Source organism: Henckelia pumila, chromosome 4 (genome assembly GCF_033568475.1).
Source record: "Henckelia pumila isolate YLH828 chromosome 4, ASM3356847v2, whole genome shotgun sequence".
In the NCBI taxonomy this organism is placed as follows: domain Eukaryota; kingdom Viridiplantae; phylum Streptophyta; class Magnoliopsida; order Lamiales; family Gesneriaceae; genus Henckelia; species Henckelia pumila.
In genome coordinates, this window is record NC_133123.1 from 93,346,958 (window position 1) to 93,371,771 (window position 24,814).

The 24,814-nt window shown below is 38.7% G+C and overlaps 1 long non-coding RNA gene across 1 annotated transcript; it reads left to right on the plus strand.

Moving 5' to 3' along the window:
• Positions 1–3,258: 3,258 nt before the first annotated feature.
• On the plus strand, positions 3,259–4,539 carry LOC140894782 (uncharacterized). Its single transcript, XR_012153941.1, has 3 exons — positions 3,259–3,280; positions 3,358–3,630; positions 4,477–4,539. It is a non-coding gene; the product is annotated as an uncharacterized lncRNA (long non-coding RNA).
• The last annotated feature ends 20,275 nt before the right edge of the window (positions 4,540–24,814 follow it).

A 24,814-nucleotide genomic window follows, 5' to 3' on the forward strand; every position in this document is an offset into this window, starting at 1 on the left:
CAATGCATGGTAACTTATGCCTCTTAACAAAACGTGCAGAAATGAAGGAATGAGATGCACCAATGTCAATAAGTACAAGAGCAGGTATACCATAAAGCAGAAATGTACCTGCGATGAATTTCTCATTCTCCTCCACAGCCTGATCATGTCTCAGGGCAAACACCTGGCCAGAAGCTCGTGGCTTCAAATGAGAACTCCCAGCAGACTGTCCCTACGACCTCTGCTGTACGGTGGCCTGGGAACCCGATCCTGAACCATATCCAGAACCGCCTCCCCCAGACAGTGGACAATCCCTCCGGATATGACCAGTCTCTCCACAACGGAAACAAGCTCCAGAAGCTCTACGGCACTTGTCGGATGGATGGTTCTTCCCACAGTGATCACACTTGTCCTTCTTACCGTAACGAACAACACCTCCAGAACCAGAGGAAGAAGAAGATCCAGACTTCTTGAAAGTTTGGGCACGGGGACCCAAAGAACTAGCAGGCCTCGACTGAGGGAAAGACCTATTCCGCCGAATGCTGTCCTCTGCCTGGTGACAACGGCTCACCAAACCCTCGTAGGAATGTCGTTGCCAACCGCCACACGGTCATGGATCTCAGGGTTAAGGCCCTGAAGGAACATATTATACTTCATCTCTGAGCTATCAGCAATCTCGGGGCAATAGGATAGCAGATCAAAGAACCTCTGCTGATACTCATCGATAGACATGGCTCCCTGTCGCAGACTCAGTAGCTCGCCTGCCTTTGACTGACGGAGTGCAGGAGGAAAATACCGCTTTTGGAAAGCTGTGCGGAACTCGGCCCAGGTGGCCACTCCTCTCGCCGCAACGAAAGGTGCAGAAGTAAACCTCCACCACCTCTGCGCACGCCCATCCAGAAGATAGCCAAGGGTCTCCACCTTCTGCTCCTCGGTGCATTGAAAAGTCTGAAAAGTCATCTCCATGCGGTCTAACCAGTTCTCCGCATCCTCCGGAGAATCACCCCCAACTAAGGGCTTAGGACCCATAGCTAAGAATCGACGCACAGTGAAACGCTCGTCGTCATGGTGACGATGACGCCGTTCTCGACGAGGCTCCTGGTCCGCATCACCCCAACGCCCACCAACACTGCCATGAGAACTATGGTCGTCACGATTTGACATCTACAAAAATACATCAAGATGAGACTAAATCCCAATAATTATTTTGCATGCTCTGATACCATAAATGTAGTGACCCTTACCCGGATCACCTACTAAACAGAACTTATGCATGCAATTAACTTAATTAAATAGATATCAGAATAAAACTGCGGAATCCATAAACAAATATACAACCCCAAGAAAAGGAATCTGTAATTTATCCAAAAAAAATATACAACCAAATCGAATAGCTGTATAAACCCAAACAACAGTAGTAAAACCTAAGCGAAGCTCCAGCTGGCCAACCACTGACTAGCCCCTCCTGGATCCACCCTCCTCGTCCAATCGCAAACCTGCCCTATGGAATAGGGTGTCCAGAAAATACAGAGTACGAGACGTGAGCATAAAACGCTCAGTGCAAGAGTATGAGTATACATGCATGCAAAGTGAACTCCCTATAGACTCGAGGTCAAGGACCAGATAATAGAGACAGACCGGGCCCTGGTATGTAGCACGCTGTGCCGTCGCTTCAGGAGGTGGCTCCCATACCGAGATAACCGTGGATACGCCGGACCCAAATCGATGGAAGTCCATCCACTAACAGGATAGGGTACAACCCTACTAACAGACATCTCGAAAGAGATACATCAAGATGCAAATGAATGCAGCATAATATCATGGCATATAAATCATGCAGTCACATAATACATGCATACTCAGTCAGGATATCTCGAACAGTACTTTCGTACCTCGAAACAGAGCAAGCTCTACCAACTCTAGGTCCACGCCTATAGTCTGCTCTACACTGCCAAATGATACTACTATCATTAAAGTGCTCTAAAAGCCTTAACTAAGCTATTGCATACTCCTAAATATTTATAGGAAGCAAAAGCTATACCCTCGTCCGTCGTTAGCCCTTTGATGTCGATGTCTCCAGAACTTGGGCACAACTCCGCTGCGACTACCGAACGTCTCGCCGACCTCCGGACCAAGCCTAAGAAGACTAGAACAGCTCCAAAAGGACTAGAATGGAAAGGAGAACTCGGAATTGGCAAATGAAAGTGAAGCCTCGGCCTTCTATTTATAGACAACGATCGGAACTTCCGATCCTTGATCGGAACGTCCGAACCTCGATCGGAACGTCCGATCCTGCCATCGGAGCTTCCGAAGATCCTGATCTGCCACGTGTCAAAATATCACTTGTTGACTCCGGATAGGGGTGATCGGAGCTTCCGGTCCTGATCGGAGCTTCCGATCGTGCCACACGTCATGCCTGACGTAATACCGATCGGAGCTTCCGATCCTGTTCGGAGCTTCCGATCCTGATCGGAGCTTCCGAACTTTACCCAAGTAATTATGATTAATCCTTCAATTACTGATTTTGGTTACGGGCTACTACAATGCCTTTACCGAAAAAGCAACCACTAGAAAATGGGAAAATTTGGATAATAATGGCATTAAGGATGACGGTGGCCTTCAAGAGTTTCCCACCTTAGTTGGACCGTGCCCTATTATGTGTCCAGATATACAGAATTCACACCTTTTAATAGTTCTTACGACATGAATTGATGTGGCTAAAATCCAAATAATAAACCATGTTATTAGATAACAAATTACCAATGTTTCAATAACTGGAAGGAACCATACTGAAAAGTTCTTATGCGTTATGTAATATTTATGCTGTCTTATTTTCTTACCCAAAATTATTCTGGGTGAATTTAACTTGACTGATTATGAGGATGGAGTTATCATCTGCTTCCATGGTAGGACTCCATGTAGCATCTCCCATATTTGCATCTTTAGCCAACAGGTGATAAATCATTTGTCTTTTCACCATATTTTGATTGGTCAGTCTATCCATACGCATCACTACAACAAATATGGTAATAGACAACAGATGAATTCTGTTTGAGTTTTAGTTTAGAAGGATGCTGCTATGTGGGCTTTCCATAAGTAGTGCTTGAGGCAAATGTATATGTATAAATATTCTGTTTGCCCTCATTTTTATTGCTTTGATTCCAGCTGATTTCCATGTTTTTTTACTCCTCCATGTTTATCTTGGGTTCTAAGCTAAGACGTAAGAGCTGCTCTATGTAAGGCTTGATCAAATGGCGGAGTAAACTGGACACCCAAGCAATTTTGTTTGTTCTTTTTGCCGGTGAAGCTCTGGTTCTAGTTTCCAATGTTACAGCACCTCAGTAGTTTTGTTAAATCGTGTTTTTCTTTTGTGAACAGGTTGGCATCTAATGCATCTATCAAATCTTAGTTAAAGATTCAGTAAAGCAGCAAGGGAGTTTGCATTGGGCTTGGAAAAATGAATATCAAATCTCATGCCTGGTTTGGAAATAAAAATATATCTTGCAGGATATGAGTGATGTTGTTGTCGGGAATGGTTTCCAGTCTGTGGCTGAGGGGCGAGCAGCATGTGCGGTGCCGAGGTTGATTTGCCTGTCTGTTCCTGTGTGCTCAAAGCCTTCAATTAAAGCTATGACCTCATTATATTATATAGTACGTAATTTTCCTTCTGTCTTAGACCTCATATGAACGAACCTGAAATAGATTATGTGCAGATGCATTGTTTTGCTCGAGATTTTGGGTCTCAATTGTTTTTTCTATTTTTTTTTGTTTTCATTCTCTTCTTTTCCGGTTTTTGTATTTGAAAGTTGTTATTTTGGTTGATCTCGAATGTACGTATTTACCACTTTGATTAAATATTGACAAGTTTGGGTATTTGTTATGTACGATGGACAATATCTGGCTTTGAGCTTGCAAATAATTTTCTTTTTGGGATTACATTTCATGGATTTGAAGATACTTCCTTATTTTCAGAATTTCAATCATATACAACAATTATCGTACGAGTTATAATAAGACTATTCAATCTGTATGATATGCCCTTTTGGAAACTCTTATGGACTGTGTTTGATGTTTTCTTGAAAATTTAACTTCAGCTAGCATGTTTTTTCAGTGTTTCACAAGAAATTTATATTCAAAAGTTTTTAATAACTTGGTGAAAGCTCATTCCATGAATGATTTGTGTGATATCATTTTGTTCCTTTATATCTTCTTGGTAGATTTGAGGCCTCTCAGTATTGTCCAGAGTTTTTCGATTCTCTTCCTGCCAATTTTATCGCCTCCACGAGGTATTTATGAACATCGCATACACATATATAATTTTGTGAGTATTTGGAGTTATTCGTTAGGGCCGTGCAAACATGTATATGCGGTTATACTCTGAATGAAACGGGTGTCTATGACACTTCATAATTGTGATTCAGCTTGCTGCAACAACAGCTAAATGTTGATTTTTTTGTTTTATGATTGTCTTCTTCTGATAGATTTTGACAATGACAGATTAATAACAATCTTCGTTGCTATGACCTTGCCATGGAGCTTAGTTTGAGTCCACTTGAAGGAGTAAGGTTTATTTTCTTTAAAATCTTTGTTAGTATAGTTGTTGTATTATTATTATTTTTCACTACCGACCAGCGCCAATCAGCCGCCATCACCGCTCTAACTCCGACGGAAACAAATCGGAAACTTCCCTGGATGTTAGCCCAAGATCTCATGAAATCTGATCTATTATGTTCTGAATCCAAGAAACTACGGGGTCAAATCGTGCTTTTTAAAAGTTGCAAATTTCCCGAATAAATTTCGCGTTCTTATTGCTATGCTACTGCTGTCAGAGACAGACGCCATGCTATGATACATGACTAGAGGTGAAGAGCTCTCAAAAAATCAAGCTGCACAGGTATGCACATCTATAATGATCGATATTTTATTTTTGAGCCAGATATTGTTGTTTTTAAATTTTTAACATGATTCTGTTCTATTATACCTTCATCTCTAATTTCCTGGAAGCTAGATCAGATAACTTGAGGAAGAGAAGAAAGGATTGCTTACAAAGATGCAGGTAAATCATTTTCCCCTGTATTTGGTTTGGTTTGATTACAGATTCTCGTGACAGCACTATATCATTCCTTTCATGTTTTTCCCTTCTATGTTTATTTTGCAGGTAATAAGGTCTTTATAGTTTTCCCAACTATGTATAGACCCTCGATGCATTGGATCCCTATCATGTTGATAAACTGCAAACCCTTGCCCTGTAGAATACTGGAATCTGATTACTTTTTTACTTGCATTGGCAAGTAGGTTGTTATATATATTTCATCTTCTCCTAACGAAAGCCATGATTTTGGCTGCTTGATAATTGTTATAATAGGAAGGGTGGAGGATGCACCCATGATTGACTTTGATGCATATCATCTATAGTTTTTTACCGCTATTGTAATAGTTTTTGGCTGTGGACATCCATATATTCAATTGCTTTTCTCTTCTCTGTAATATAATGATGACACTGCTCATTCTTTCATCACTCATGGAAGTTGATACCTAATTATATGATCTTTTGCTTTTACTGTTTTTTTTTTGGGATTTCGTGTCTTTTGTTTTTGCTGGCCATTGAAATTTACTGTTATATGTTGAATTATACTCAGGTATAAGAGAACAGAGTAGAGAACATGAAAGAGATAAGATAGAAACTGGTTGCAAGTCCTGAAATAATTTAGTCATGTGCTCTTATAATTTAGGATTTGTGTTTTTTCAATGGGACAGGTTTCTTGAGTTTATCATGTGGTGAAACGATGAATTACATCGATTCTTCTAAAATTTCATGGGCACCGGATGTGGATTATGTAGCTAGTGAAAACTGTACAAGTGTGTTTTTTCTGGAGGGACATCTTCGTCTAGTCTCTCTGTCCGATTTTCCCAGATTCTGAAGTCAGAAAGTGTTATCGGCTTTCGTTAATCATTTGATTTGAACTTTTTTTTGTATTTTTCTGTAGTGTGCATTGCATTATAATTTAATTTCGAATGATTTGTAATACTAAAAAATTGTATATTAAATTTTATTTTTGAAATTTTAAATTTTGATTTATTTATAATATTTAAATTTGTATATTATTTGTAATTTTTTTTTGTTTTTTATATGGAAAACGACAACGGATTCCGTTGTCTTAGTGGGTGAAAAAATATTATAATTGATGGTGTTGTTAAAAGCACGCTCAATGACAACGGATTTTATCCGTTGTCTTTGATTTCAAAGACAACAGATAAAATCCGTTGTCTTTGACCTCAAAGACAACAGATTTTATCCGTTGTCGTAGGGAAAATCCGTTGTCTTTTTGCGTTTTTCTTGTAGTGCATCTTTACAATTTCAGTCCTTTTGCTTCATCATTCAGCTTCAGTTTTATTAAACAAGACTATGTATTTCATAACATGTTTCAATCGTCAACATTTATTCAGACATAATCTTTGAATTCAAGCCATAATTAAACAACTCAATCTTGAGCTTCATTCTTATCATCCACAATTCGAAGAATCATAGTAGGCTTGCAAATTCTAATAAGGCATTCCTCAAAATTCAAAATATTCAGCTTCAAGAGGGTATATTTTCCTTTCTCATCATTTTTATCCGTTGTGGCAAAGAATAATAAAAAAAATTCTGTTCTAAGAACTTACCAACAATCAATATACCTCTGCCTTCTCATCATTTCTTCATCAGAATCCACCAGCTGGTTGCTAGGTTTTCGAAGTCGGTATTCAATCAATCTAATCCGATATTCGAACAACTGATCAAATTCTTCAATTCAACTTCTATCTGCAGCAACATATATTCATTTGCTGATGAACAATTCTGTTATGTTCAATCAGAGATACTTCGTTCAGCTGAGCAATAATACAGTTCTGTTCAATCCGACCATACCATTCTGTTCAGTCTGGTCATACTATGCTGTCAGTCTGGGGTGCTTACATCACCTAAAGAACACTGTTCTCTTCAATTCTGGGTGCTTACATCACCCGGGGAAATTCTTATAATAACATCGATAAGAATTCGAAAATTTACAAATCAATAAATTAATCAATTCAATTTCAATAGTAGATCAAGAGCACATGCAATTTATTAAATCATCGAATCAAATACTGCATAATCATGCAATACTATAAATGCATGTGACTCACTCTACCCCGCTCAGCTTCTATCTCAGTCCAGAACCTACGCTCTGATACCACCTGTTGTGGGGACCTCGGGTTGCTAATCTCGTCTTAGGGCAACTAATGATTAATTAAACAATTAATCAAATAATTAAAATGTGGGGCCTCGGGTTTCTAATCTCATATCTTAAGGGCAATTAATGAATAAGCATCATTAATCTAATAAGGAAAGAAAGGATCCAAAAATATATATATATATTTTTTTTTTTTCAAAAAGGGGTGCGCCCCCGTCACCAAAAACTACCGCGGGGGCGCCCCTGTTTTTTTCCAAAACAGTAGGCTAATCTCCAGGCTGCGCGCGAGCCATCAAAAATTACCGCGGGGGTGCCTCCTGGAGCAAAAACTTGCCATGTTCTTTGTCCGTAAATTTGATCCCTTCAACTCCTTCCAATTCATCAAACTCAAGTCTAAAACATGATATAAAAGATCCAAATCATGCATATTAATATAAACAAGGTCTCAAGCATCTATACATGTATTTATTACATCGAACAAGTCGCTAAAGAAACGATAAACGACATAATCTATCTCAAGTTTCAACATGTATTCCAAAACCCACAAGTTCTAAGGTTCCATGCTTCTAACATTCAAAAAATCATCTACAACCCGAGTCCTCACGTGCTAGACTCTCTCCCAGCTATCAATGACGTCGATGATCAGCTCCTGCCCTCTCTGTTGTCATGCACACATACAAAACAAGACAACAGCCGGATAAACTCCAGTGAGATATAATTCTCAGTATAACCAACATATCGAAAGCGTTAAATAAATCATATTAACTCTATTTAAAACTCGACTCAACAAATAGAGTACTCAAACGCTTTAAATACGAATTGATTCACATAACTTCGAAGCCATCAAGATTCATAACTGATCTTGACATGGATATCCATCTAACGAATTCGTAAACGACTCGCAAATAAGGTTAACCGCAACCTTGGCTTAGAATCAATTCGATATAACATCATATCAACTCAAATTTAAATATCCACTACCTGAGATGGATCGACAACACCACAATCAAATCAAAACATAAACAAGTATGTGATTTTTGTGGGCCAACTCAAAGATAATCGTTCTTGAGTTTCAAAGTCCCTACTTCGCGATGTCGTCACTATACCTTCGTTTATTGAGGTTCTGAACTCTTCAAATCTGTAAGATAACAATCAAAATACTCATATCAAACTTCATTTCAACCTATCATTTCAGAAATGAGTCAAAACCATCAATATTTCATCAATCAAAACCAATTCAAACCTCAATCAACTTTCTTCGGTTCAAAGTCGGCGTCTCGTGTTGTTGGCCTTCCAAACGTGACTGAAATTGAACAAGACACATTCTTTAACATTGATAACATCTCAATAACAACATCAACTCAGAATTCGGCTATCAAAACAGTTCCAAAACTCGATTAAACAACGTAGCGATTCAAAATCGGTAACCGACGTAATTCCCGACTTCAAAACTTGTAACTCAACTCATATATCAGCATATATCTTATAAAACTCAGCCATAAAACAATATATCAGCAGCTATACTTGTCAAGGTACATGCTACAAATCATAATCAATCCCTTCAAGCATTCAACTTTGATCCGGTGTCAAAACTAGACGCAATACACAACTCAAAACATAACCGAAAACTCAATATCTGATATCTGTAAATTTTTGAAATTCAAACCATGCTAAAAGATATAAAGTCTTATACCAAATCGAAGCTCTTGTCGTAAGGATTCCAGAACACTTTTCAAAATCGAAATCAGATACTCGGTTCAAAAGTTACAAGGTTTTGAAGATCAAAAACTCAAAGAGAAATGAAAGCAATCGAGCTCTCTGTTCTTGGCTTCAAAATTCTGAACAAAATTCCATGCTTACACGTTGCATAAGCTGACTCTTACACTTAAAATCTGATAAGTTATAAGAGAATTGCAATTTGGTCCTCGGCCCTTATTTTAATTCAATTTTAATCCTAAATAATTTAAGAATATTAGAATTTAAATCAAAACTCTAAATATTCCAAAATTAAATATGCTCGGATTAAAATTAAATAAATTCGGATTAATATAAATTAATCCCGGGCCTTACATTTCTCCCCCACTAAGACATGAGTTCGTCCTTGAATTCATAAACAGTATAGATATGCAGTCCGCATGCTCATAAGAATAAAGAATAACTGAAAACTGAATAAGAACTCACATCAGTGGAATAGTGATAAGTGTATTTAGTATGCATTATTTTATAGCATTTTGTGTTTAGTTTGCATGCATTTAAGTTATTTTTCGTTAGTTTTATTAGTGTTTTATGTTATGTGTTTGCATTAGACTCATCTGGTTGAATTTTGTAGGAAATTAATCAAAATTTGGGATTTCTGTGCGTTAAAGCCGCGCGCGCGCGAGCCTCTTGCTCGCGCGTGCGCAGAAGAAGAATCCAGAAGCTGCCAAGGCAAAGCCGCGCGCGCGCGAGCCTCTTTCTCGCGCTTGCGCAGAAGGGATGACCAGAGAGCTTACAAGGAAGTTCGCGCGCGCGCGCGAGTTGATTGAGAATTCGCTGTTTTTTAACACTACGCGCGCGCGAGACGTCCTAGGCACGTGCGCGCGTGTCCGCATGACCTAAGTTTCGAGATTTTTAGTTTGAATTTGATTCCAATTGGCGCGGCCCTATAAATAGAATTTTTATGCCCTTTTTTCGAACTTTTGGATCTTTGGAGAGCACAGGCGGCGGCTAGGAGCGAGTTCTTCAGATTTTCTGCTATTCTAGTATTTTTATTTTATGTTTTTAATTTTGGATTATTGAATTATGTTTATTAGTGAGTAGTTTCTTTATTTCGATCAAGGCCACGTGATTGGGCCAGACAGTTTATGTAAAAACTTGATTTATTTATTTGAGATTTTCAGACTTAATTGAGTTTATTGATTATCATATTTATCTTTGCCTTACAAATTTCTTGGCCAGTTATTTGTTTGCTTGTTAATCGATTCCAATTTGTACAGAGGAGGTTTCGAATTCGATCACTTTGGTTTTCAACATAGTGTAAAACTGACTAGAAATAGAATTCGGTTTCATTATGCGGTTTAGGTGTTTACTGAATTTTCACAGTGTTTATGCATTTGGATTTGATTAGAATTATGAAATATTAATCCGTCAAATTTGAATAGGTTTGATTGTTCTAGAAATAGACATTTGAATAAATTAGGAAAATTCCCGTAAATTAAGATTAAGTCTGATATCTTAGATCGATTGCTTGTTGCATGAATTTTCTGGTACCTACGTGTGTCCTTGATCGAACTTTTCCCAAATTTTAAGTAATCCAAAGTTTTCTGCTACGTTTTTATTTAATTTAATTTTATTTGCAATTTTATTCATTAGTTTAAAATCTGAAATAATCCTTTTTCATTAGTCTAGATTAAGTAGAAATAAATAGATTTTGGTAATCATTTTTATATAGTCCCTGTGGGTTCGACACTTGGACCTTTGTCCACTATATTATTACTTGACCTGGTACGCTTGCCAGTTGAATTTATTCACACCGATTAACGCGGTCAAGTTTTTGGCGCCGTTGCCGGGGACTGTCTTTGATATCAAAATTTTTATTTCGCTTGAGATTAGACATTACTTATCTTCTGAATTTCTGATTATAATTTTTTGGCGATTCTCAGGTACCCTTTGTTGTGCATGCGTAACACTCGATTGAGGGTACTACTACCACTTGATTTGGAAATCGAGCGCACGCTTAGCAAGATCCGAAAAGCCAAGAAATCTATCAATCTAGAAGTAGAGTCAGAATCTGAATCTGAAGTAGAGATGGCAGATAATCGCACTGTATGGGATATCATCCGTCCGCCAACTGAAGGTTATGGATCTAGTATAGTTCGCCCCGCTGTTGAGGCAAACAATTTCGAGCTGAAGCCCTCTACTATTCAACTTATTCAATTGCAAGCTAGATTCGGGGGATCATCTGTAGAAGACCCCTACGCTCATCTGGAGCGTTTTCTGTCGATCTGCGACACGTTCAAAGTGAATGGGATAACATCTGATGCAGTACGACTGCGGTTATTCCCATTCTCTCTACAAGGAGAAGCTGCTGAATGGCTAGATGATCTGCCTGCTGGGTCTATTACTACATGGAATCAACTTGTTCAGACCTTTCTGAATAAATATTTTCCTCCCACAAAAATGGCGAAACTGTTCTCTGATATCATCTCATTCAGGCAGAAGGAAGCTGAATCTTTAAATGCTGCTTGGACTCGATTCAAAAATATGTTGAGGATGTGCCCTCAACATAATCTCACTCAGAGCCAACAGACTCAGACTTTTTACAATGGGGCTGATCAATCTGTCCGATCCATGTTGGATGCTGCTGCTAACGGAAGTTTATTCAGGAAGACACCGGCAGATGCATGGGAAATTATTGGAAATATGGCTGAAAGCAACATTGGATGGCCAGATGCTAAAAAGGAGAGAAAAGCTGGAGTTTTAGAGGTCGATGCACTAACATCACTTAATGCGAAGATCGATGCACTTACTCATCAGATGGCAGTTATGCAGACATCTCCAGCCAACCAAGTGAAAGTCCAACAGCCTGACGAACAACAAGTATTTGAAGTTGATGTAGCAAACTTCATGGGAAACCAAGGAGACAGCAGTACAATCCATACAGCAATACTTACAATCCTGGCTAGAAGAACCATCCAAACCTCTCATGGAAAACTGCAGATCCTACAGCTAATACATCAAAGCCAGTAGAAAAGAAGCTCTCCTTCGAAGAAATTATGATGAAATATGTAGCTGGTACTGAGACCCGTCTACAGAATCAGGAGGCAATGTTACAGAGATTAGAGACACAGATGAGCCAGATAGCTACACAGCTGTCAACTAGACCAGCAGGATCTTTGCCTAGCAATACTGAGAGGAATCCAAAGGATGTTAATGCTATTCTGGAAGTAACTAGATCGCAAGCAGACACTGAAGCAAAGAATCCTGAAGACAAGGAAGCAAGTGACCTAGTCCAAGAAAAGGAGTTGGAGGAAGAACCAAAGCAGTCAGACTCGACGCCTACGGGCAAGAAAGGTAAGTCCTCGCACTCAGTTAGTAATGATACTATTGACTTGAGTAAACTCCCATTTCCCCAGAGAGCAAAGCAACTGCAATTGGATAATCAATTTGCAAAGTTCCTTGAGATTTTCAAAAAGCTCCATATTAATATTCCATTTGCAGACGCTTTAGCTCAAATGCCTAGTTATGCAAAATTTTTAAAAGAGATTTTGTCTAACAAAAGAAAACTGGTGGATTTTGAAACTGTGAAGTTGTCGGAGGAGTGTTCTGCCATTTTACAAAATAAACTCCCTCCGAAACTTAAGGATCCCGGTAGCTTTTCAATTCCATGCACTATTGGAAAATCATTTTTTAATAAGGCTTTATGTGATCTAGGTGCAAGTATTAATCTTATGCCTTATTCATGTTTTGAAAAGCTAGGAATTGGGGAAGTTAAGCCAACTAATATCTCCCTACAATTGGCTGATAGATCTATAAAATATCCAAGGGGGATTGTAGAGGATGTATTAGTAAAGGTTGATAAGTTTATTTTTCCAGTGGATTTTGTCGTGCTTGATATGGAAGAAGATCGTGAGATACCTCTTATTTTGGGTAGACAATTTTTAGCCACTGGAAAGGCAGTGATTGATGTACACAAGGGGGAGTTGATATTACGTATGAATGATGAGAAAGTAATTTTTAATGTTTTTCATGGCATTCGATATCCTGCAGACAATTCTGATTGTTTCAGAATTGATATTACTGATGATTTGGTTGAGTGTTCTCTGTAGGAACAGTTGTCGGTAGATCCATTAGAAATTTGTGTGACATGTGCTACTGATGAAGAGCATGTTAGTGAGGCAGTTCAAGAAGTAGCACGATATTTGGATGAAAGTCTACCCTTGGACAGACTCATCAATACCAAGATGGGGGAGCTCGACCATACTCCAAAACCGTTGAAGCCATCCACCAACGAGCCCCCTACTCTTGAACTTAAACCACTTCCATCTCATTTGAAATATTTGTATTTATCAAAGAACGATAAACTGCCAATAATTTTTTCATCTTATTTGACAGGTTGCAAGGAGGAAAAGCTATTGCGTGTGATTCGAGAACACATAAGATCCATAGGTTGGAGCTTGGCCGATCTCAAGGGGATTAGTCCAACCATGTGCATGCACAAAATATTGATGGAGGCGGAGTATAAGACATCGGCTCAACCACAGAGGCGACTTAACCCAGCCATGCAAGTGGTAGTGAAAAAGGAGGTAATCAAGCTCCTTGATGCAGGTATTATCTACCCTATATCTGATAGTGAATGGGTAAGTCCAACTCAAGTAGTGCCTAAAAAGGGGGAATGACTGTAATTAAAAATTCCAACAATGAATTAATTCCTACGAGAACTGTTACGGGGTGGCGGGTTTGCATAGACTATAGGAAACTGAATGATGCCACCCGTAAGGATCACTTTCCCCTTCCCTTTATTGATCAGATGGTTGAGCGACTTGCAGGGCATGCGTTTTATTGTTTTTTGGATGGTTATTCTGGATATATGCAAATTCCTATAGCACCTGAGGACCAGCACAAAACCACTTTTACTTATCCGTATGGTACTTTTGCATATAAACGGATGCCAATTGGGTTGTGTAATGCCCCTACCACTTTTCAGCGATGTATGATGGCTATTTTTCATGATATGGTTGAAAAGTTCATAGAAGTGTTTATGGATGATTTCTCTGTGGTAGGATCATCTTTTGATGCATGTTTGTTTAATTTGAAAAAAGTGTTGCAGAGATGTGAGGAGAGAAATTTGGTATTGAATTGGGAAAAATGCCACTTCATGGTGAAAGAGGGCATTGTTTTAGGCCACAAGGTATCTGAGTTAGGTGTGGAAGTAGACAAAGCAAAACTTGAAGTAATTGAAAAACTTCCACCTCCCACAAATTTGAAGGGCATTAGGAGTTTTTTTGGGCATGCGGGTTTCTATAGGAGATTTATTAAATATTTTTCTTCTATTGCTAAACCCCTGACTAATCTGTTAATCAAAGAGGTGCCTTTTAATTTTTCTGCGGAGTGCTTGCAGGCTTTTAAAATCTTGAAGGAGAAATTAACAACTGCTCCGGTGATAGTAGCTCCTGATTGGAATCTGCCGTTTGAGTTGATGTGTGACGCCAGTCACACCGCGTTGGGAGTCGTGCTTGGACAAAAAAGGAACAAGGCACTTCATGTGATTTACTACGCCAGTATCACCCTGTCAGCTGCCCAACTGAATTACGCAACTACTGAAAAAGAGCTTCTTGCGGTCGTGTTCGCGTTGGATAAGTTCAGATCTTATTTGGTGGGGAGCAAAGTCATAGTTCACACGGATCACTCGGCCTTGAAGTATTTGATGAGCAAAAAGGATGCAAAACCCAGGTTAATTCGTTGGGTTTTATTGTTACAAGAATTTGACTTAAAAATTGTTGACAGGAAAGGAGCTGAAAATCAAGTTGCGGACCACCTTTCTCGTTTGAAAAATCAAGGCGCTGAAACACAGGTGATCCACGATGATTTTCCTGATGAGCAGTTGTTTGAGGTATCCAACCTACCATGGTATGCAGACATCGTTAACTATCTGTCAAGTAAGTTTCTTCCCGCGCATTTAACTTATCAACAGAAGAAGAAATTCTTCTCTGAGTTGAAATATTTTTTGTGGGAATATCCATTTTTGTTTAAGATTTGTGCAGATGGTATCATTCGTAGGTGTATTCCAGCAGAAGAGGTAAGATCTATACTTTCACAATGTCACACAGGTCCGACTGGAGGTCACTTCAGTGCAAGTCGCACCGCCGCCAAAGTACTTCAGTCGGGGTTTTATTGGCCTTCATTATTTAAGGATGTTTTTTCCTATGTGATTGCTTGTGATGCGTGTCAGAATGTGGGTAATATTTCTAAAAGACATGAGATGCCCCTCAATAATATTCTTGTGTGTGAAGTTTTTGATGTGTGGGGTATCGATTTCATGGGACCATTTTCTGCGTCCGAGGGGAACAAGTATATTTTGGTTGTGGTCGATTATGTGTCTAAGTGGGTTGAAGCACTGGCTTGTAGAACGAATGACTCTAGGGTGGTTATAAAATTTTTGAAAAAATTCATATTTTCTAGATATGGTACCCCAGAGCCATAATCAGTGATGGAGGAACCCACTTTTGTAACCAACAATTTGAGAATCTTTTGACAAAATATGGGGTTACTCACAAGGTGGCAACACCTTATCACCCCGAAACTAGTGGCCAAGTTGAAATTTCGAATAGGGAGTTGAAAAGAATTTTGGAGAAAACTGTGAATGCAAACAGGAAAGAATGGTCAAATAAATTAGATGATGCGTTATGGGCCTATCAAACTGCTTTTAAAACACCTATAGGAACTTCTCCATTTAGGTTGTTATATGGTAAAACATGTCATCTTCCTGTAGAACTTGAGCATAAAGCACTATGGGCTACTAAATTTCTGAATTTTGATGTGCAGGCTAAAGGTGAAGAACGATTACTGCAATTGAATGAACTTGACGAGCTTAGGTTGGAGGCCTATGAAAATGCCAGTATCTATAAAGAAAATACCAAGAAGTGGCATGATCAGCGTATTGTTTCGCGTGAATTCGAGGTAGGCCAAGAGGTTTTACTATATAACTCACGCTTGAAGCTCATTCCAGGGAAGCTTCGTTCGAGATGGACAGGACCGTACACTATCAAACAAGTGATGCCGTATGGTACAGTAGAAATTTTTAGTCCGGCTACAGGAGCATTCAAAGTTAACGGGCATAGGATAAAAATTTATCGAGGTGGTATTGTGGATCAGACACAAACCGCCGTCGACTTGCAAGACCCGGCAAATTAAAAAGGGAGGTAGAGTCGGGCTATAGACTATAAATTTTGCGCTGGCTGGGAGGCAACCCAGTATTATTTTTATTATATTATATATATATTTTTTTATTTTATTTTATTTTATTGTTTTTTTTATTTCTCATTTTTCTCGTATTGCAGGTAGAATTTCTGCTCAGTTTCACTGCGCGCGCGCGAGCCCCTTGCTCGCTCGCGCGCAGGCGTGCGCTCCAGAAACTTTGAGGATCAATCGCGCGCGCGCGAGCCTCTTGCTCGCGCGCGCGCAGAACAACCATCCAGTGTCGGCAATTATAGACTCACGCGCGCGCGAGGCTCCTCCTCGCGCGCGCGCGAGGAGCGCAGATTAAAGAAAAACGGGCCCTCCCCCCTCTTTTCTTTCATTCCTTTTCTCCTTCTCTTCTACTTTTTTTCTCTTAAACCCTAAATCCCCAAATTTTTCTACTCCACTTTCTCCATTAATTCTTGAAGTTCTCTCTCTTAAATTGCAGAGTTGTGGAGTTTTTATCGCGCTTGCATTTGGGGCCTTCAATTTTTTGTAGGAATCCTCTTTTTGTGCACTCTTTCGTGCATCACCAACAACCACCGCCGCCCACCGCCTCTGCTCCGGCCGACCACCACCATGCCTGCCAAGAGAGTCCGTTCATCAGGCCCTATTGTCCCTAGCTCCTCATCCTCCGCTCAATTCTCCAACAAATTTGTCTCCTTGGAAGCCCAAGAAAGGTACGAGCATGCTCGACTACATCGAAATCTTATTGCTGATCGTGGGATTACTTTGGATTGTAATGAATCTGTTGCCTTGGGGATTATTCAAAGGAAATGGTCTGTGTTTTGTCGAGCACCCGAACCTGCCATTATTCCGGTGGTTCGGGAATTTTATGCCAATGCCCCTTCCAGGGATGATTCGAAAGCTTTTGTTAGAGGCAAACTCGTATCATATGATGCCGAGACGTTGAATAGATTGTATGATACTCCTGCTGTAGATGATAGTCAGTTAAGGCGTTTTAAGGATACTCCAGATTATTCTTTGATGTTAAGCGATTTGTGTTACACGGGCGTCCATTGGCATGATCCTCTCCGTGTCACTCATTTTTCGGAGAGATTTCTGAAACTTGAGCCGGTGTTGTGGTATGCTTTCATTGCCCGACGATTTCTACCCGTGCTCCATACTGTTGACGTGCAAGCAGATAGGGCTATACTAGTTTACGCTATCACGAAGAGATGGCCGGTTGATGTGGGCAACCTTATCCACGATTCCATTCAGTATTCCATGATGAATCCGACGGTTGGTCTCTATTTTCCCCATACAATCACAGCCCTATGTCGCCAGGCGGGGTGTGCCGATTAGTTCCGATGAGGAGTGGCTCCCACCTTTCAAGACCGTCGATGCGAAGCTTGCTATATCTAAAAAAGCAAAGCGCAATTTAGAATTTTGTAGCGGTCAGCCTCAAGTGGGGAGTTCTTCTAGAAGTCGACCAGCACCTCAAACATCTCCTCCTCGCCGCACCGTGCAAGACATGGCCATCGAGAGCTCAGCTTTTGATCACTATGCCATGAGTTATTTTCAGGCTACTTCCACTCACTTACATAATGTGGAAGACATTATGCGCAGCATGGCGACGCAATTGGGACTTGATACTTCGGGCTTTCCAGCGGCTCCGCTTTACCCACCTCCATTCCCATTCAAGTCCACCGTACCACCTCCATATGCTCTGGTCGCCCCACAGGATCCCTCCATTCCCGATGAGGCAGACAACGACTAGTCACCAGGGGAGTTTCTTTTATGTTTTGTGCATTCTGTTTTTTGTTTTGCATTGCATGTGTTCTTTGTTTATTTGTTGTTCTTGTGTTTGTGTCTTTATGAAGCATTGAGGGCAATGCTTTTGATAAGTTTGGGGGGGGTGTTTGGTGTTTAGTTATTTAGTTATCATGTTTTTTGTCATTCTATTTGTGTTTATTATGTCGTAGTTGCATCCAGTTCGTAAACATGGCATTTCATTTTGTTGCTTGTGTACTGAGTCATGATTGCCAATGATGATGAAGTTTTTGTTGAAAAAATGGATTTTTGAAAATTTTTTGATCTTGAATGGACATGAGAAACTGTAGGTTAAACCGTGAATATTTTATGCACTCATGTCAAACCAGTGGATTGTAGCGAAAGAATTGATGAAATTTCTGACTGTTTGACCATTGCACGGCAATAGGTGGTTTGTTGATCTTGATTGTGTTTTTGATTTTCGATGATTTCTAGCACTACATTGATGATTTTGAGCGCACCAGTTTTTTTTTGAAAAAAAATATATATATATATATATATAAAAGAGCCAATTCCATCCGGGTCATAGACGAGGGGATTGATCTTTCAATCCTATCTTAGTTGTGACTAAGTTTGCGAAAGAAAAAAAAAATCAATGGGATTGGATAAATTTTTTGAAAATTAACATCTCCATCCGGGTTGTGGTTTCGTAATTGAAATCCATGGCTAAGTTTGCGGATAAAATAGGGGTGTTTTCCTAAAAATAATCAAATTTTTTAGAAAAAAATTACTAACAATTCAATCTGGGCTTGGAGAGTGATTGAAATCCCAATTACTGTTCCATAGCTAAGTCTGCGGGTTCAATGGGATTGATGCTCCATCCGGGCTATAGACGAGGGGGTTGAAATTCTAATCCTATCAAGTTATAGCTAAGTCTGCGGGTAATAATGGGGCTTAACAATAGTCGGGTGCAAAATCCGGCGGTGCGTGTTTATTCTCAAGGGAAGTGTGCTTGTGCTAGAGGATTGTTGAGAGGAGGAGACACTTGAAGAGTGAAACTTGCACTGATTTGTCATAGGTTGCTAAGCAGACTTGAGACGAATTCGGTCTAAGTTGTATGAAACTGGAATGACATTTCACACACACAAGTTCACATTAAATCGAAGATGTCTTGTGAAAAGTTGAAAGCAATTCGGTGATTTTTGTTGGTACTTGAACTTCTCAGAGGCTTTGCACTTTCATGACTTGTCCTCACTTTTGTTTTTGTTTGCATGTTGTTTTTGCATGTCTTTCTCGAGGGCGAGCAAGGTTTAAGTTTGGGGTGTTGATAAGTGTATTTAGTATGCATTATTTTATAGCATTTTGTGTTTAGTTTGCATGCATTTAAGTTATTTTTCGTTAGTTTTATTAGTGTTTTATGTTATGTGTTTGCATTAGACTCACCTGGTTGAATTTTGTAGGAAATTAATCAAAATTTGGGATTTCTGTGCGTTAAAGCCGCGCGCGCGCGCGAGCCTCTTGCTCGTGCGTGCACAGAAGAAGAATCAAGAAGCTGCCAAGGCAAAGCCGCACGCGCGCGAGCCTCTTTCTCGTGCGTGCGTAGAAGGGATGACCAGAGAGCTTACAGGGAAGTTCGCGCGCGCGCGCGAGTTGATTTAGAATTAGCTGTTTTTTAACACTACGCGCGCGCGCGTGTGTCCGCATGACCTAAGTTTTAAGATTTTTAGTTTGAATTAGATTCCAATTGGCGCGGCCATATAAATAGAATTTTTATGCCCTTTTTCCGAACTTTTGGATCTTTGGAGAGCACAGGCGGCGGCTAGGAGCGAGTTCTTCAGATTTTCTGCTATTCTAGTATTTTTATTTTATGTTTTTAATTTTGGATTATTGAATTATGTTTATTAGTGAGTAGTTTCTTTATTTCGATCAAGGCCACGTGATTGGGCCAGACAGTTTATGTAAAAACTTGATTTATTTATTTGAGATTTTCAGACTTAATTGAGTTTATTGATTATCAGATTTATCTTTGCCTTACAAATTTCTTGGCCAGTTAATTGTTTGCTGGTTAATCGATTCCAATTTGTACAGAGGAGGTTTCGAATTCGATCACCTTGGTTTTCAACATAGTGTAAAACTGACTAGAAATAGAATTCGGTTTCATTATGCGGTTTAGGTTTTTACTGAATTTTCACAGTGTTTATGCATTTGGATTTGATTAGAATTATGAAATATTAATCCGTCAAATTTGAATAGGTTTGATTTTTCTAGAAATAGACCTTTGAATAAATTAGGAAAATTCCCGTAAATTAAGATTAAGTCTGATATCTTAGATCGATTGCTTGTTGCATGAATTGTCTGGTACCTACGTGTGTCCTTGATCGAACTTTTCCCAAATTTTAAGTAATCCAAAGTTTTCTGCTGCTTTATTTTATTTAATTTAATTTTATTTGCAATTTTATTCATTAGTTTAAAATCTGAAATCCTTTTTCATTAGTCTAGATTAAGTAGAAATAAATAGATTTTGGTAATCATTTTTATACAGTCCCTGTGGGTTCGACACTTGGACCTTTGTCCACTATATTATTACTTGACCTGGTACGCTTGCCAGTTTAATTTATTCATACCGATTAATAGCCGGTCCACACACAAGAACTCCTAGAGCCAATGAAAACTCACAATATCAACAGCAAAAAAACACAAACATCCACTGTTAGAAAATTTCATGGCTAACATAAAATATTAACACATCCCCAACCTTATCCATCAAATTCCATAGCTATGTGTGCCACTGTTCAAATCAATTTTAGTCATCGAATGTTTGCAAGAATGGTCCAGCCAAACACAGAAAAGGACCTATTGTGATCCACCATTTGTCCCGACGAGCACATAAAAATCTGCATGGAAATACTAAAATTAAAATAACAACACTTTATCACTAACACATCTTCCACTATTTTCCTAGTATTGTATGCATTAGAACAATCAGCTACACTAGGTGACATGAAAAATTCCAGTTATATTCAAAGGACCAAGATTTTTCAAGGACCTCAATAAATAGAATATGGCATAACGATTTGATCGATGCTACCTATAATTTTTCCCCTTATAAACATGGTGCTTTGGAAAGGTCCAGATCTAACATTCCTATAGTGAAATGGATTAGACAACAAACCTGTATCCTTGCATTTGAGCAGGCAATATACTAAGGATCAACGCATATACAATCTCACCTAACACCACTATCTAACACACCTATTCAATGACTGTTTTCCTCTTTGCTATGTGCACAATTCCTTCAAAAACTTTGCATATCGAGGTACCTTATTTAATAGCATCAAGCAATTTAATGTTAACCTCACAACTACGAAAAGATTCATAAAGTTCCCTTTATCCCTTCATCTTTTCTAGACTCCATAAGAGCTAAGGGAAAAGGGGCAACCGTCTTATAAACAAAAGAGTACGGAAAACATAACCACTTGTGCACTTCTTCCTTGGTGTTCTACTCCATCATTTCACCTTCATACCTTCTTTCATCACCACCTATGTTGAAACATCAACAACTATACAACTTGACTTTCAACTCCTACTCATTCCTTAGAGTAGATTGCACTTGCCTTCTCTCTTGAGTTTAGGAAATGGATTATGGGAAGGAAAAGCATATGAATGATTTTGCTTCCAGCTTGTTGATTGCGGAGGCGAGCTGTCCAATCCTGGTTATTCAGAGTTCTGGATACTTTCTTAGGGATTTCTGTTTGCAAAGACAGACGTAATTATTTGCAAAATCCTTAACTATAGATTATTACGAGAAAACTCCACGCTGGGGGCTGGAAATTAGTAGTACGCTGCTGATGTTTGAGGGTAAGGTTTCTATAAGCCTGATTGTGCGGTTTGCCTGAGGTCCAGTTTGAATCCGCTTGAGGATTACCGTCTCTAAGAATTGGATTGATCTCCTTCCAACCAGGATTGAATGATTTGGAATATTGATCATAGATCCGCAGTGGAGAGGTCCAGGAAAATATTCCGCCAGTATCATTCACCTTATCAACCTGTATTCTTCTTGAAGTGTAGGGAACACATGTCCCGTATCAATGTCCCACTGCATACACAGATACCACATGCCTTTGCAGCTAGTCCATTCCCTACCAGCCATTGGTACGCACAAGATACGTCAGATCAATACAGTTGTTGCACAGAGGAATACAATGAAATTTACCTCATTATTTCACTTCGGGGGCATGAAACAATCATGGTATGGTGCCAAATTGCTGAAAATTTGCAGCCATATTCTCAATCAAGTTCCTTGCTTAGTACTGCAGTTTTATCCACAAAGACTCCTCCACTGGCCGCATTTAACATACTCCTATCATGAGGTAACAAACTTTCATAGGTGTATTGAATTAACAAGTTTTCACTTATCTGATGTTGCGAGAAACTAGCACACAACTTTTTGAACCGCTCCCAGTATTCATGAAGTGATTCCCCTGTAAATTGCTTGATCCCATATATTTCATTTATGATATTTGCTGCTCTAGAACTGAGAAATATTTTTCCAGGAAGATCATCTTCATCTCAGTCCAGGTCGTGATGGATCCAGAGGGTAAGTAATACATCCAATCTTTAGCAGCACTCTTAAAAGAGAAAGGAAAGGCTCTGAGTTGGATTTGCTCCTCTGTCACTCCATGGGGTTTCATGCTCGTGCAGACCACATGGAATTCCATCAAATGCTTGTGAGGATCCTAACCTGTAAGACCATGAAAAGAGGGTAGTAAGTGGATTAATCCAGATTTAAGCTCAAATGTAGCATTATTTTCTAAAGTAGGAAAAGTAATGCATAAAGGCTGTTGGTTTGGATCAGGAGTGCCCAATTGTCTCAGGCTCAGATTTGCGTTTTCCGCCATCTCTTCCTTAGGAATTTCAGTATGAATCTCGTCCTCTTCCTATCTTCTACGACTTTCTCTCCTTCTCCTGTGTAAAGTTTTTCGATCTCTGAAAGCATGAACGACAGAGAAAAACCAGAAACAAAGAAAATAAAAGAGAGTGAGATTAAACAAAATAAAAAGACACAATAAATTAAACACCGTTCCCCGGAAACGGCGCCAAAATTTGGCAGCGCTAAGTCGTGTCACGCTTAAATTACCCAACTCAAATCAAATAAACAAAATATGCAGTAGTGTGAGTAGGGATCGTTCCCACGAGAAAAGGGAAATTTAGTGTGTTCTAAAATAAAATAAATGGAGTTTTGAGTTTGGAATTAACTACTAAAAAGTAACAGCAATTAAAAGTAAATATTATCACTATCATGCAAGATTAAATTATAACACAGAAATCAATGAGAAATAAGCCTTGGTATCGGTCGACTACACCCTTGAATTTATTCTTTGGATCATCGATTACCTAAAAATAATTAATCCTATCAAATATTCATCATTGAAAATCAAATTTCTGTTTCACCTTAATCTTAGTTAATTAGACACAAGTATTCTAAGTTAACCCTTACCAATGAATTAACCCAATACAAGCGATTAGATTTAAATCCACGATAGCATGCAAACTAGTGAAACTGACGAATCTAGATAACACATACACAAGCGGATGTATTTAGCCTAGTCAATTGTTGTTCCTACAATTTAATAAATTCACAAGAGGAAAATATCAATCATAGTTGATTCGCAAATTAGTTGATTCAAACAATTACGGATTTGAATTCTAATTTAGCAGTAGATTGTATAGTGAAATCCTAGGGCGATCAATCCAAAAATCTCACACACAAGCATGAAATAAATCAGAACAACTTTTGATACTCAATAATAATTAAACACTAAAAATCAAAATCTCATGAATAAACAAAATCAAGGGCTTGTCTTCCTCAACCAAGTTCTAAAGTCTAGCCACAACGATTCATAAAAAACGAAAGAAAAATCAAAAGAAAAGAAGAAATCTTAAGAGAAGATAGAACAAAACCTAGTCGCCAAGGAAAACTTGGTCTCTAAGCTTCAAAATTCTGATAATAATCCTAACAAAACAGAAAATAAGCCCTAATAAAAGGCTAGAGTCCAAAATAAAAGAGTTTTTCAAAAATAAAAATTCTTCCCGAACAGACCCGCTCGCTCGATCGGTAGACTTTTGCGGATCGAGCGAGCTAAAATTCCAACCCCTAATGTTTTCATTCTTCATACGGCCGCTCGATCGGTAGACTCTTGAGGATCGAGCGGCCAAAACTCTGGTTCGAACTCTGCTTTTTCTTCGTATGACCGCTCGATCGGTAGACTTTGACTGATCGATCGGTCAAAGTAATGTTCTTAAAAAATGCCTTGCATCATTTTCCTCGCTCCAAGGTTCTGTCTATATGTCCTCCAAAACGCACAACCTACACAAAAAAATCGGAAAACAAATCATGTAGACACAAAATATGAAATATGAACAAAATACGTAATTAAAACACAGAAATGCATGCAAAACAACAACAAAATGATAAAAATATTCAATACAAACACAACTATCAAATGTATTTTTTTTAGCATATAAAATTTAAATTAAAATTCTTTTTACATACATTAGTTGATTAGGTAAAAGTTTGAAAACTTTACAAAAATTTTAGAATATTTGGAGCCGATGCCAAATTCACGTCTTCAAATCGTAGAATTTTCTTAATAATTTGGCTTGATACGATTCGTTAGTTCAAGCCTGATTGTCGATAAATCTTTAACAACTATACGATATTTAGACTAGCATAAAGAATATTTTTAATTTAAATAAAAATATAATAAAATCATATCTTTTTATACCCCATGACGAGCCAATAATGGAAAATTATTTTAATCGGAAAATTTAATTAATGTAATATATATATATATATAATAATATGAAAGGGTCAAATCTACAATTCCATAAAATAGAGTGGAGGAAAATCATATTTCCCGAGAATATATAAGCCAACGGAGCCCTAATCATTAACAAATTGCCATCGTCTCCCT